At 51.0% G+C, this 12,623-nt stretch overlaps 1 protein-coding gene across 2 annotated transcripts in view; it reads left to right on the top strand.

Moving 5' to 3' along the window:
- The window catches only part of LOC141727001 (uncharacterized), a 61,373-nt gene that overhangs the window by 12,330 nt on the left and 36,420 nt on the right, over nt 1-12,623 (top strand). Inside the window, exon 1 of one of the 2 annotated variants that reach the window (XM_074532207.1) lies at nt 3,232-3,370. The exons of the other annotated variant lie outside the window; for it this stretch is intronic. The gene's annotated coding sequence lies outside the window, so the exon portion shown is untranslated. Of the gene's footprint in view, nt 1-3,231; nt 3,371-12,623 lie in introns of those variants that run through there. 2 annotated transcript variants of the gene reach the window in all.

Here is a 12,623-nt window from a genome sequence, read left to right on the forward strand (position 1 = left end):
ATAGGTTGACTGCACACTGGGGAGGTGAGTGTATAGCATTCACACACTATGTCTAATGAATCCAAAAATTGTCAGACCTGCTGTGCAGATGATCTGCATATGTACAATTTGCCCAGCATGCTCTGAAGGTCTCTGCTCTACCCTGTACTCACAGAACATCTATACAGGGCAGGTGTATGTATTCCTGCTTGGAAAACAGGACAAACAGAGGGGTTTTTACTCATCCTTGATGTATTTGTAGGGGAGGGAACAGCTTCAGTGTAGCAGGCAAGGAAACTTCAGTATATTCTCTGTGTATGGGGGTCAGAGTCTCCTATGCCATGCTGCTTGTTTTACAGCAGCTGGGACTGGGTCCTGTTATTTAAGACATTGCACATGCACATAGTGAAAAGGGGTTGTTTTTTTCCCCATTTCTTCCACCAAGATCTAAACCTACAGATGTGCAAGAAAGGGACATCACAATTCTTACTTGAGAGATGAGCCAAATAAAGGGAAGCTCCTAGTCTCCTAAAGCAGGACCCAGGTGGGGTTTAGACAGCTCAGTACAAAATGTGATCCTGTAAATCCTTGTTTAGCTCATGCCATGTGCTGGGGATGCCCAGTCCCATCACACTCACCAGATTTGACTGTGAGGCCTCATGGCACCTACCTGGGAAAGGCTCCCACCTGACAAGGATAAGCACAACAGCAGCAGTAGGAAAAGGCCAGACATTAAATTCCTCCTTACCTAGGGGACCACAACTCCAGGATGGGCTCTCTGTGAGCCCCCAGAGAAGCTGACCCTTCTTTTTAAGGTGTTGAAGCCCCCACAGAGGATATCTGGAATTCCCAGCCCACTCTTCCTTCTGTCCTGCAGGGCTTTCCTGTCTGCATGTCCCATGGCTGTGCTCCAGCTCCCAAGGTGCTGGCTGTTCTGCCACAGGCATTATGATTTTCCTGAAAGCACTGTGGCTTCCCTGGGCACACACACACAGCTGGGAGAGGAGGCACCCACAGGAATCAGCAGCCTGGCTGTTTGAGCTTTTGGCAGAGAGCAGGGGGAACTCCATGCTCCAGTCCACCACTTCTAACTTTCTACCTCATGTCTCTTTAACAAAAAGTTCATAAGCAGGAGCTGGGCAAAGGGACCCACGTTTTCCTTCATACATGGAGTGCCACAAGATCAATGAGATTAAACATGTGCTTACATGCTGTCCTGAACTGTGGCCATGAGGGGAGCAGTGGGAAAGTAAACACAAGGGAAACGTTATGGAAATGAAGGAAGAGGGAAAATCCACCCTGCCAAGAGCAGCAGCTCTCAGCAGTTGCTAGAAGATGTGGCCTCACCCAGAGCTGATTAGGCATTAGGAAGTCCAGGGACTGGGAAGGAAGACCAAGTCATCTTCATCAAGGTTGAAAAGCGACTCTAAAGAGTGAGATTTGGAGCAGTGGAGAAGGGCTATCCACTGGGTGAAAACATTCCCAGAGAAGGTAAACTTAGCTTGTTTCACCGCATTAGCAGAATGTGGACACTTGAAACCAACAGGCTTCAATCTGTGACAATACAGGGAGGCTTTTTTCCCTTTAAGGACTCCAAAACCTGGAGATGAATGTCAGGCTCTGCAGGACCCTGTGCACCAGCAGGCACAGCTGCTGCCCTGTGTCCTGCTGTGGAGACTGGGAGGTGAAGCTGGACATGATGACTGCTCTGTGCCTTCTCTTCTGGTGTTGCTCATCCCCTTCTCCTTTCTCCTCAGCCAACCTTGGCTTTAGTCTTCCTTCACCTCTTGACCTCTATTTCTCTTTCCTGGCAAGAACCTCATCTGCATCTGCCCTAGCTACAGCATCTGCCCGATCCAAGCTACAAATTAGACCTGGTTAAAATTTCTTTCAGCAAAACTGAGACTTGAACAAAACTTTTCTGAGTTTTGGGGGAATTGTAGGAGCTCTCTCTTTGGGAAGTGGCTTTTCTGTTGAGCACTTGAGTTCAAAAATGTGCATTTTCCCTTCTGTTACAGGTTCAGATGACCTTGAGTAGGTCACTTCATCTGGCCAAATGTTTTACCACTTGTTAAATTTAGATAAAAATACTTGTCTGGGTTAGTAAAATGTCTTTGAGATCATTGGACAACAAAAACTATCCAAAACTGGTGATTATTATGATTATTATAATTACTTTTATTAAATGAAACCAGCTGATTCTTGTGCAACACTCTTCTGGGCTCCACCAGACCTTTACTGGTGAGACTCGGAGAGAAAAAAAAAAATCTTTTGTTATCCCTGGACAGGGATGTGTTTTTTGAGATTGAGTTTTGTGGTTTTGTTACGAAACTTATGACAGTCGGTCATGTGGTTTGCTTTCTGGGCTGACTGAACCCTGCTGAACCCGTACGCAAGGCAGCAGAGTTTAATGATTCACAGGGGCTATGTTTTGGGTTGGCTTCTGCTGGATGGAGGCCGTGCAAACCTGCATGGCCAGGGAACCCTCTTGGTGAAGTGGCTGAAAAAACTCAGCTCAAATCCCTGCAAGCCTGGACTCAATGTGGCCTCACTGTTGGGCCCGGCCTATTTTGGGTGTATTGAGTTCTAAGTGCTGGCCATGCCTTGTGACACCTAGACTTTCTCCCGGAACAACTGGGCTTTCCCTCTGTTTACAGTAATGGGCGCCTGTAAAAATTTTTGGGAGTCCACGAGGTCTTGTTTTTTTGTGATTTCTCCCTCTTCTTTTCCCCTTGCCTCCCACACTGCTGCGGGATGAAACTGACCCCGAGGCGCTCGGCGCTGGGTCTCCGTGCCCGGTTATTTGCACGACCTTGGGAAGGGGGAAGCGGGGCGAATTCCCGGCCGGCTCCTGGGCCGATCCTGGAGGAGCCGGAGCTCCAGAGCCATGGTTCGTGCCGAGGGCGGGACGCGGCGGACCCGCGCTCTTTACTCGGCGGCTTTGGTGCCGGAGGGAGCCGGGAATGCCCCGATCCCTCAGGGCCAGGGGAAAAGCCCCTGCCATGTTCGCGGGGAGGCGGCGGGCGCCCTTCTCCCTGCCCCGCGCTGTCACCGGAGTTGGAGTTCGCATGGAGGAGGCCGGCGGAGGAGGAGGAGGGAGGCGGGAGGCGGGAGGAGGAGGAGGAGGGAGGGGGCCGCCTTGTTTGTGGCTTGTCAGCAGCCGCTGGAGACAAGCCTCCATGTGTGAAAGCCGCTTGGCATGAATGCCTGGGCCGTACCAAGCGCCGCGGCGCCCGCGGGGGGAGGCGGCCCCGCCGCCCCGCCGCCCCGCGCAGACAAAAGGCCCGGCACGGCTTCCCCGTGAGTTGCCCCGGTGCTGCCGTAGCGCCCGCCCGGCCCCGCTCCCCGCCGCCCCCGCCATGCCGCCCCGCGCCCTGGCCGCCTGAGACAGGTAAGCGCCGGCCGCGGGCGGGAGGGCGGACGGGCGGGGGTTCCGAGCCGGCGCCGCCGCCCCCGGGGCCGCTCCCCGCCCGCCGCCGCCGCTCCCCCGGCGGGGCCGCGTGTGCCGCAGTCAGCCCCGGGCAGCTCCGGCGGCCCCGGCTCGGCGCTGGAAAGTTTTGCGGCGGCCGCGGCGCCGTGCCTCAGTTTCCCCCCCGGGGAGGCACCGCGCCGGCCGGGGGGATCCCGGGACAAAAAGCGCCTTCCACCTGTTGGCTTCCGTCCCGGCGGCTTTCGAGGCGAGGAAGGGCCGGGGGGAGAGCCCGGGGCGGCCCGGAGAAGCCCCGCGGGGGAGGGTGGAAAGCCGGGGTCTTTTGTCAGCCCTCCATCCCGCTGCCTCCGGAGCCAGGCAGGGCGCCGCGGGGATGGGAGATGTTTTTTCCCCTCCTGGATGTCGGGAGATTAGATGAGATGTATTTACAGTTGCCGTTTATCAGCGAGTAAATATCGAGCTCGGCGTGAGAGCAGCGACGTGAAGCCTGCTTGCTTGCTCTCTTGCCGGAGGTTTTGTAGCTGTTATCCTACTGTTGGTGAGGTGATAATGTGCAAGAGCCAAAAAAAAAAAAAAAGCAAAGGGGAGAGAATTCCTGCTCCTCACAATTCCTGCTCCTCACAATTCTTGCTCCTCACACCCGGGCTTATCACAGTATCGGTACTGGCTTTGGTTAAATTTTGAGGGATATTGTTTTCCTTGTGGCATGAGACACAGAAAGCCTCCTGAAATGCTAGGTGCATCCTCACTTGGTCTTTTAAGTTTGTGGTGTGCCATCGTTCGGGTTTCATTGATTCTAGTTGTTTTGTTAAAAAATAACCTCCAAGATTCTGAGCTGCACAAATGTTCATCATCCTAATGTCCTGGCACAACCTATGCGAGGCAGGAGCTGGGAGAGGGGGAGAGAGTGAGGATATGTGCTTTCCCAGTCATCGCTGGGAGGAGAGCATCATGTGTTGAAGAATATGAGCAGGAATGGGAGATGGGGGAGGGAGTCTAAATTGTCCTGAGACCCTATTCAATCCAGCAAGGAAGATGGAGGATCTTGCTGCTGCAAAAAAAATGTACGGCAGAAATCTCAGCCAGCTTCTCTCTGACTTGTTACCTCCCTTCAGAAAATAAATAAATAAGCAGGAAAAGAATCAAAGCAAAACCCTGTGATTTGCTGTAACGTTTTCCATGATACCTTTATCCCACATGCCTTACAGTCAGTCCAGTGATGGAGGTATGTGAGAAGCAGGGAGAGAGACTCTGAGGCTTATCGTCACAGGAGGGGGAGAAGTATCAGATCATGTTTGAAAGGAGACTTGTCAGGCAATGAGGTAGGGAGGAAAAATGCCTGCTCCAGGCAGCTGGACCTGGGCAGAAGAAGGAGGTGGCTCCAGCGTGTATGGTTCTAAAGCTGGGTGGAAAATCTGTGGAGAGGGCATGTAGACAGATGGGGGAGCAGGGAGGAAGGGTGTCTAAGGAAGACCTTGGGCTGTCTCCTTGGAGGACTTTAAAAAGAGGGGAAATTTTGTACTGAATCAGGCATGGGCAAGGCTAAAGCGTGGCTAAGCTAAGTGTGATGTAGCAGGACTTTCCAGTATGAAAGAACACAGAGGTTGAGTTGTCTAACTTGGTGGAGTTTGGGGCATTTGGTGAGGGGAAGAGATTTTTGTAGCTGGAGTGATTGTGACTTGGGCAAGAATTGCATTTGGGTGAATGAGGAGAGAGCATGTGGCTTGCTGCCTTTTCCATAGGTAGCTTCTCTGGTAGAGGGGCTTTCTGTTAAAATATCTTTGTAAATCTCTGTTTATTTTGCTGGAAACTGACAGTGGCAAGGAGAAAGTCACCTGTCCCTTGTGAAGCGATGAAATAGACCTTTATTGCTTTATTGATGTTTCCACGCAGCCAGCACCTCCACACACATGGAAACAGCAAGTTTGTGCAAACACACCTGCTTGAGTCGCACATCCTTCCTCTTGAGGGGCAATGTGTTGTGAGCGTGGCTCCTGTACAGACATGGCCCAGCTCTCGTGTTTTCCTCAGTTTACAGGATAGTTGTTCCCTCAGCCTGGTAGCAGCAGTACATGGCAGCCAACTTTGTGATAGCACCAACTGCACGTGAGGTGGCTGAGACTTAAAACCAGTATGTGACATGTTGAGCTTTTCCATTCGTGGCAGCATTCCCATGATGGGGCAGGGACATACCACAGGTGTCTGGCATGCACAGATAAAATGTTACACACATGCAAAGGACAGATCTCAGGTCAGATTTACCCCAGGTCACTCTCTTTGAGAGGAAGCTGAAGCAGCCCCAGCTCGTTGCAGGCAGAGCTCACACGCTGCTCCCACACACGCAGATTGCACGCGTGCACGCTGCACCTTTCCTCTCCAGCATCACCTGTTTGAGTTCCAGCTGGGCTGGCAGCACAGGGCAGTTTTGCACCCTCCTGGATGGGGATTTGATGGCCTTTCTGTTCCAGCTTGGCGCTGGATGGGCTTGAGCCACAAAAGCTTAACAACAGGGAACACTAATGAGCCCCTGCTTGGCATGCTGAGAAGAAAGGCCGAGGGCTGAGTGGGCACAAAAACAGTGGCATGGAGCCCCTTGGCCAGAGTCTGAGCCTCAGCACGAAGGCTGGGGAGGGAGCAGAGGCTCTGGAGCCGGGAACAAGACGGCAGCGCTGCAGCAAAGGCAGGAGAGGAGACCATGTTGGGGGGAGGAGAGCAGGCTGCTGTTTCCACATCATCTGAAAACTCAACCTGCTGTCAGGACAGAAGGAAGGCTTGTGCATATTTTATGTCACTTTTCTCCTTCTAGGACAAGCTGCTGATCTGATCAGCTATGCACTTTAAAATCCTTGACGCGCCAATCAGCAAGTATGACTCGAGGCCAATAACCAGCCTTGGCCTCCTGCCTCGGCTCCTTTGTGGACATCCCATGCCGCCCTTCCCCGGAGAACGTGCGCACAATTAAACCCCGCACGGCGTTCCTCAACTGCGGCATGGGATGTGACGAGCTGCATGGAGACGGGGACAGAAAATGGCAACGTGTCAGGGCTGGGGGGGGTGGAGGCGGGGAGGGGAGTTGGCCATTTCTTGTGCTGTTTGCTGATGTCTGGAAGGAGACTAAATGGGTAAATCGGTTTTCCTTTGAACTGCTGGTGTGCTGTTCCAGTCAGCTGCTCTTGCTTCAGAGGTGTTCAGTGGCAGCTCAGGAGTTGGTGGGGCTGGCGGTAAACAAAATGTATTTCACTCCTTCAGCCTGAATTTTGTTGGGGGCTGTCAGATGAGGGATTTTTCCTCAGCAGTTAGTTATTCAGCGCTGCTTCTGCATGGCAGAGCCACTTGAGCCACTGGAGATGGGAGCACCACTGGTGCCCAAGGGTGCAGGCAGCCCAAGCACCGTAGTTTTGACAACAGTGTCTCACACACAAACGTGTAACTCCTGTGTCCCATAAGCCAACTCCCTGCTTTAAACATCATCTTGGGACACATGAGGAAGCAAATATTTTTTTCTGTGTGATGCAGAGTTGTGACCCTAACTGAGTCCTTGCTTTATCCTTCACTTGTCCCGTGTGAGAAATGTCCATAGCACATGGAGGTCTCACAGAAGTTGAGGTCCTGGCGCTGATCTGATGAGCAGCCTTAGGCAAATTGTCTTAAAGCTGGTGTGGAGCTTCTTGCTGCAGTCTGTGAGATGGGGTGGTGCTTGCCCAGCACCCCAGAGGGCTGTGTGTGTGTGTGTGTGTGTGTGTGTGTGTGTGCAGGGCTGGCACACCAGCCCATGGACAAAGCGTGTGGTTTTGCACCGAGCGTGAGTCACGCGATGGCAGCTTCTGCTCGAGGTATGCGCGTGCTCTGCGCTCTGTTGGACAGTGAATTCTGCTTTGTCCTCCCAGCAGAAAGCAGCACAACTTGCCAGTGACATGGACTGGACATGTATTCCCATAACAACAATATTATAAACATATGGTGAACCTGGTGGAACAACTGCTGTCCGTGTCTCCTCGCGAAACAAGGAGCCGGTTAACAGAATCTTGAGGCTGTCTGAGGCTGTATCTCCCCAGACTGTGATCTCATCAGCTTTCCCAAGCTAACCTCAACCTGGTCACTGCTTGGATTGTAAACTTGGGCTGGCTGGGAGGGGGTGGGAGCAGTTAGCAGGAATGGCTATTTGTGATTCAGTCCACTTCCCTGTGACTCAGAGCTGAACCATCCCTCGGTGGAGTATTTGGGGATAGTACTCTTCAGATGTTGAACATCAGTCTCGTTCTTAGAAGTTCTGCAGTACCCGGGCTTGCTTGCTTGCTTGCAACTGGGTTTTTCTCAGCATCTTTTGTGAAAACAAAACCCTAAAAACTACTTCTGACTATTAAAGACGCCATGGTAATTTCTGCCAAAAGAAGAAGGGGGAGTGGTCTTAGCCCTGGGCACTTTGCCAGATTCGAGCTCAGGAAATTGCAGTCTATCTAGGTAAAACTCCCTATAGTTAAAATGAAAAAAAGTATTCATCTCTTACTGTCTTAAAGGGTAAGCACTGTGTTCTCTGGAGCCTTAAACAGACAGTACATTCTGGCTGGAGAGGTGGTTACAGTTGCTTGCTGGGAGAAGAATTTTTTATGCAAAAACTGGGGCCTTTTTTGCATTTTTGGGATGCTTCTAATTGCAAAATGCTGTATGCATTTTAGGTTATTGCAAAGCTTGAATGAATATGTGGCTCAACATACAAATGCAGGGAAATATGCTGGTGTGCTGTTTGCACAGGGAACAGGCACAGCCAGCACATACACATCTTTTCTGTGGCAGAAAAATAAGGACCAGTTTTTTAGTCCTGCGCGTGTGCATCTGGGGGCAGGATTTTTGTATGTTTAGCAGCAATTGCTTTTGTAAGCTGCTGCTAGGGCACGTAACTGGCTGTGTGCAATTGCAGTAATGGAATGTGAAAATGCAACTGCACACAGACCTGTAATCTTGCATGCAAAATACTAGTGGTCTAGTTCTCCAGGTACCAAAAAATGGTCTTGGAGATTGTACTTGCCTTTGCATTTAACTGTGTTCACCTGCATTTTTCAGGTGACAGCTGTGTGTATGGAGTGCTGAATGATGATCCTTTCTATTTTTGCTCCAAGAAGAAGGAAATTAAATCTTTTACTAGTGATGATGGCAGTGCACGTGTCGTGATAAGTCCAGGATGGAGGTGGCTGGGGGGTTGCAATGAAAATTCCATAATGCTTTGAAATCCTGGGGAAATGCATGGGTGAAGGAGAGCAGAGTGAGCTCCTGTTCCCCCTGCAGCTGAGGAGTACTGAAATTATGTTTTTGTCCGTGCTGTCAGGATCTGACCTTACCTTCTGCCAAATCCAGTACTTTCAGGGCCCCCCAAAACAGAATGTGCAGTAGGGCACAGATGGATGCAAGGCTAAATATCCATGCTGGGAAGGGTGTCCTTGGCTATTCCAGCCCAGGACTCCCAGAGTGTGAAGCAGATCTCCTCCTCCTCACTCAGTGATGTGCCTCAGCCCTGCCCCAGGGAGACACAGGAGAACAGCTCACTTTCTCTGCACTTCATTCTCCAGCTTCTCTGGTGACAGTGATAACAAAGGGCTGCTCTGCATTAGGTGATATGGATCTGTCTCAGCCCACTAAACTCGAGTCCTGCAGGCTTCTCACTAGCCCTCAGGGCTTGGGTGTCACTGTGGCCTCCCAGCCTGGGGTGGCCTGGGACAGTACCCCTGGGGACTGACAGCTGAGCTTTCTCCACGAGTTCTGGAGGCATGGATTGCTCCTTACTGCAACCCGTGATTTTACTTTGAGGTTATTTCTTGCCGTCCTGGGTCCTTGACTGCAATCACTTCCATTTTGCATGCTGCTCTTTGTAATTGAATCTATCGATGTATATTTAATCCACTTGGCACCGTGGTTGGTAACTAGGCACTGCTTCCCAGCCTTCTGTCACTTGTTTTCACAATTACTGTCTGAAGTTGGGGTGGGTGCCTGTCGCTCAGCTCCTTGCCCAATTGCTAGACTGCCTGGGAAGGCCTGTGCTTGACAGTCGTGTCCACAGCTGGTGCAGCTCCTGTCCTTCCATCTGGACTTCAGCCAGGTGTGCAGGACTTGGGTCATGGAAGCTAAGCCTGTTGGGTTTAATTCTCTTCTCTGCCGCTGATTTGCTTTGTGTGATCATGGGCAAGTCCTTTAACCTCAGATGGCCTCCACTGGGTTATCTACTTCAGAAAGGTGTTGTAATGCTTAATTATTGCCAGCTCTTCAGAAACCCCTGGTGGGAAAAAAATGCATTTTATTCAGAAATATCGCTGACCTCCCTGGCCTTTCTAAGCCACCTTGGTGGTGCTAGGAGATATTATTTTTCCAACCTCAATAATGTTTCTTCAATTTTTCATCTGTACATTCACCCACTCTCTCAGCTGCATGTAAAAATGCCAAGCTGTCTGAAGCCATGGAAATATTTTTATAAACTTGACAGCCACGGCAAACATTCCTCCTTGGCAATAAACAAACAAGGTACACAACCTGCCATTAACATCAATTTATAGCAGAGAGACCTTCGTCACTCATTGATGAGGGAATCCTAGATAATTCTTCTGCTAGCAAGCCATAAAAAATAGTGTTGTCTGAGATTAGGAAAATGCTGGATCCTTTGGGTTCCTGTGTGCAGGGAGTAACTGGAAAGCTCTGTTTGCCCAAGTGCATGTGGGAGTTCAAGCAGGCACCAGGTATTTGGTTTATTCAAGGCTCTTACAAACTATGTTTGGCTCGGGTGTACGTGTGCTTGGGGGCTTGGTGTTTATTTGTAGGCACAAAAAGCCTGTTTTCCATAGTGGCACCTGAAACACAAAGGTGGTATAAATTAAACTGGATAAATTTTAGACATCTAAAAAAAAAAGCTGCAAACAAAAGACATCAGTCAGCATTGCAGGAGCAGAGCCCTTGTCATGCAGCCTCCCGTGCACCCTCCTTCCATTTTCCTTGCAGCTGGCTGTGGGCTGGGAGGGTTGGCAAGCACCTGAACCCACACTGGAACATCTCCCTGTGGGCAGCACCCCACGTGAGCACTCAGACAATGCTCATTTTGGTGTGTTCTAGGTTAATTTACCCTGAATACATCTAAACACAGAGACGTCTTCAGAGACCTTGGTGGTGCTGGCCAAAAAAAAAGCAGGTACCCCTTTTTCTCTCATTACTTTGGGTTATCTCTTACTTTTCCATCAGGCTCTCTTTCTGCCATCTTTGAGTAGTGGATTCTCTGTGGTATGCTCAGGAGAAGAAAGTCTAGCCTGTTCTTCACCTGTGTCTTTGATGGAAGACTCAAAGTAGGGAGCCAAGCTTCTTTCCACCACCTCACTCATTCACTGCCTCTCTGTCTCTGTGCCGTAGTTCCTCCCTTCTTCAAATGGGGATGACAAGTCTTCTCTCTGCTTCCACAAAACCTTTGAAAACTAAGGAGAAAAACATGCAGGGCATTTGTCTTCCCTCTCCAGGAAATCATAAATCCCTCCCCTCTCCCCTCACCCCTCTCCCTTCTCCTCTCTACCTTTTTTCCTCTCTCCTCTCCTCTTCTCTCCTCTCTCCCCTTTTCCTCTCATTTTAAGAGTTGTTATTATTATATTCTGTCCCTTTAGGTCTCCTCTACTTCCACCGCTCTTGCAATCTGTCTCTCTCTGCTGTTTCCATATCCCCTTCTATTTGCAGCTCTCTTCCTTCTGTTCATGTCATTTTCTTCTCTCACCCTGTATCTCCTACCCTCCCCCACTATTCATGCGCTGCGCGCTCCTATCGCTTCCCTCTGGTTTATCCTCCAAATTCCTCCCTTATGTGTGTCTCCACCACGGACCCCTTTTTGTTGCTGCTGGCTGTGTGTCCCTAGGAGCTGCTGGCCAGGCCTGAGGGAGAAGGGCAGGGTGTGGGATCAGCTGGACAGCCCCTGCGGGGTGGGGGTTGCCCTCTGAGGAGCAAGGTGGGGCTCCCTCCTTGTGTGTGCTGCTGGCTCTGGATGGAGCTGCCTTGAGTCCTGTTCTGAGCTGCAGCACGGATGTCACTTTAATGTCTGAGCACTTTGTTTCTGCCTGGAAGCTTGATGAGGTCTGTTGTCTCCTGATGTCACCTTACCTCCTTGAACGTGACCTTGTGACTTTCTCTGGTCCCATTGTCCTATTCCCATTCCCCTTACGTCCCCCTGACTCCCGACACTCTGTTCTGAACACATGGGTTGTGTTGTGCCTGGCTGCCTGTTGACAGCTCTGGTTGTTGAGAGGATGACTGTCCCATGTGTCACTTGCAGCTGAATTCAGGACCCTAAGCTCTGCCAGGGAAAGCCATGATGGAGGAGGGAGAGGCTGAGCACCAGAGGTCTGGGAAGCCCTGTGCATCCTGATGGGAGAGTTGCACTGAGCCCACAGGCCAGTGCCCAGCAGGTCAAGACAACTGTGCTGTTTTCCTGGGAGACCTGTGCTTAGTGTCCTGCTGTTGTGACAGGACAGGAACCACAGGGTCACTGCCTTTGGGAGAACCCCTCTCCCATCTGCCTGAGAGAGCCACCTGATCCCAGCAGGAGGCTATCCCACTATCTCCTGTGGGATAGAGTTTCCTCCAAGTCAGCCAGGGTGGTTGTGGTGTATTTAGCCACCTCTCTTCAGGGACAGGATTTTGGCTGCAAGGATCAAGCCCAGTGCCAGCATGGTGGGTTCTTTATGTCCCTTCATGGACTCTATTTTCTTCACACATAGGGAACATATGACAAGGAGAAGTCCCTTTCTCAGGGCAGGGAGAGGTGGCTGCATCTAGGCTAATGGGAGAGAAAGCCAAATCAGGGCTCATGAGATGTTCCTGACAGCAAGGCACAGAGAGGTCAAGGAGATGGCCACGTGCTGAACTTCATCCAGTGTCCTACAGAACAGGGCATGGTGACTTTTGGGCTCCAGTGGAGTTTAGCTCTACTCCTGGGTAGCACATTCCCCCTGCCAGGTGTCACTCAGTCCCAGACTGAATAATGTCATGAGCCTCAGTTCCCCTGGCCAGACAGTTCCTGATTTCTCCCTTCTGTCTCTGCAACACTCAACCCTTCCTTAGCATGCTGGATGATCTCCCTTGTGCTGTATGTGAGGTGCTGTGCACCTTTTCCCGTTTTTCCCACCGCAGTTTTTCTCCCTCTCCATACCTGCTTCACCTGTTTTACCTGCTTTCTCCCTCCTGCTCTGCCTCTGGGCTA

The sequence above is a fragment of the Zonotrichia albicollis genome, chromosome 2, assembly GCF_047830755.1.
Source record: "Zonotrichia albicollis isolate bZonAlb1 chromosome 2, bZonAlb1.hap1, whole genome shotgun sequence".
Classification (NCBI taxonomy): domain Eukaryota; kingdom Metazoa; phylum Chordata; class Aves; order Passeriformes; family Passerellidae; genus Zonotrichia; species Zonotrichia albicollis.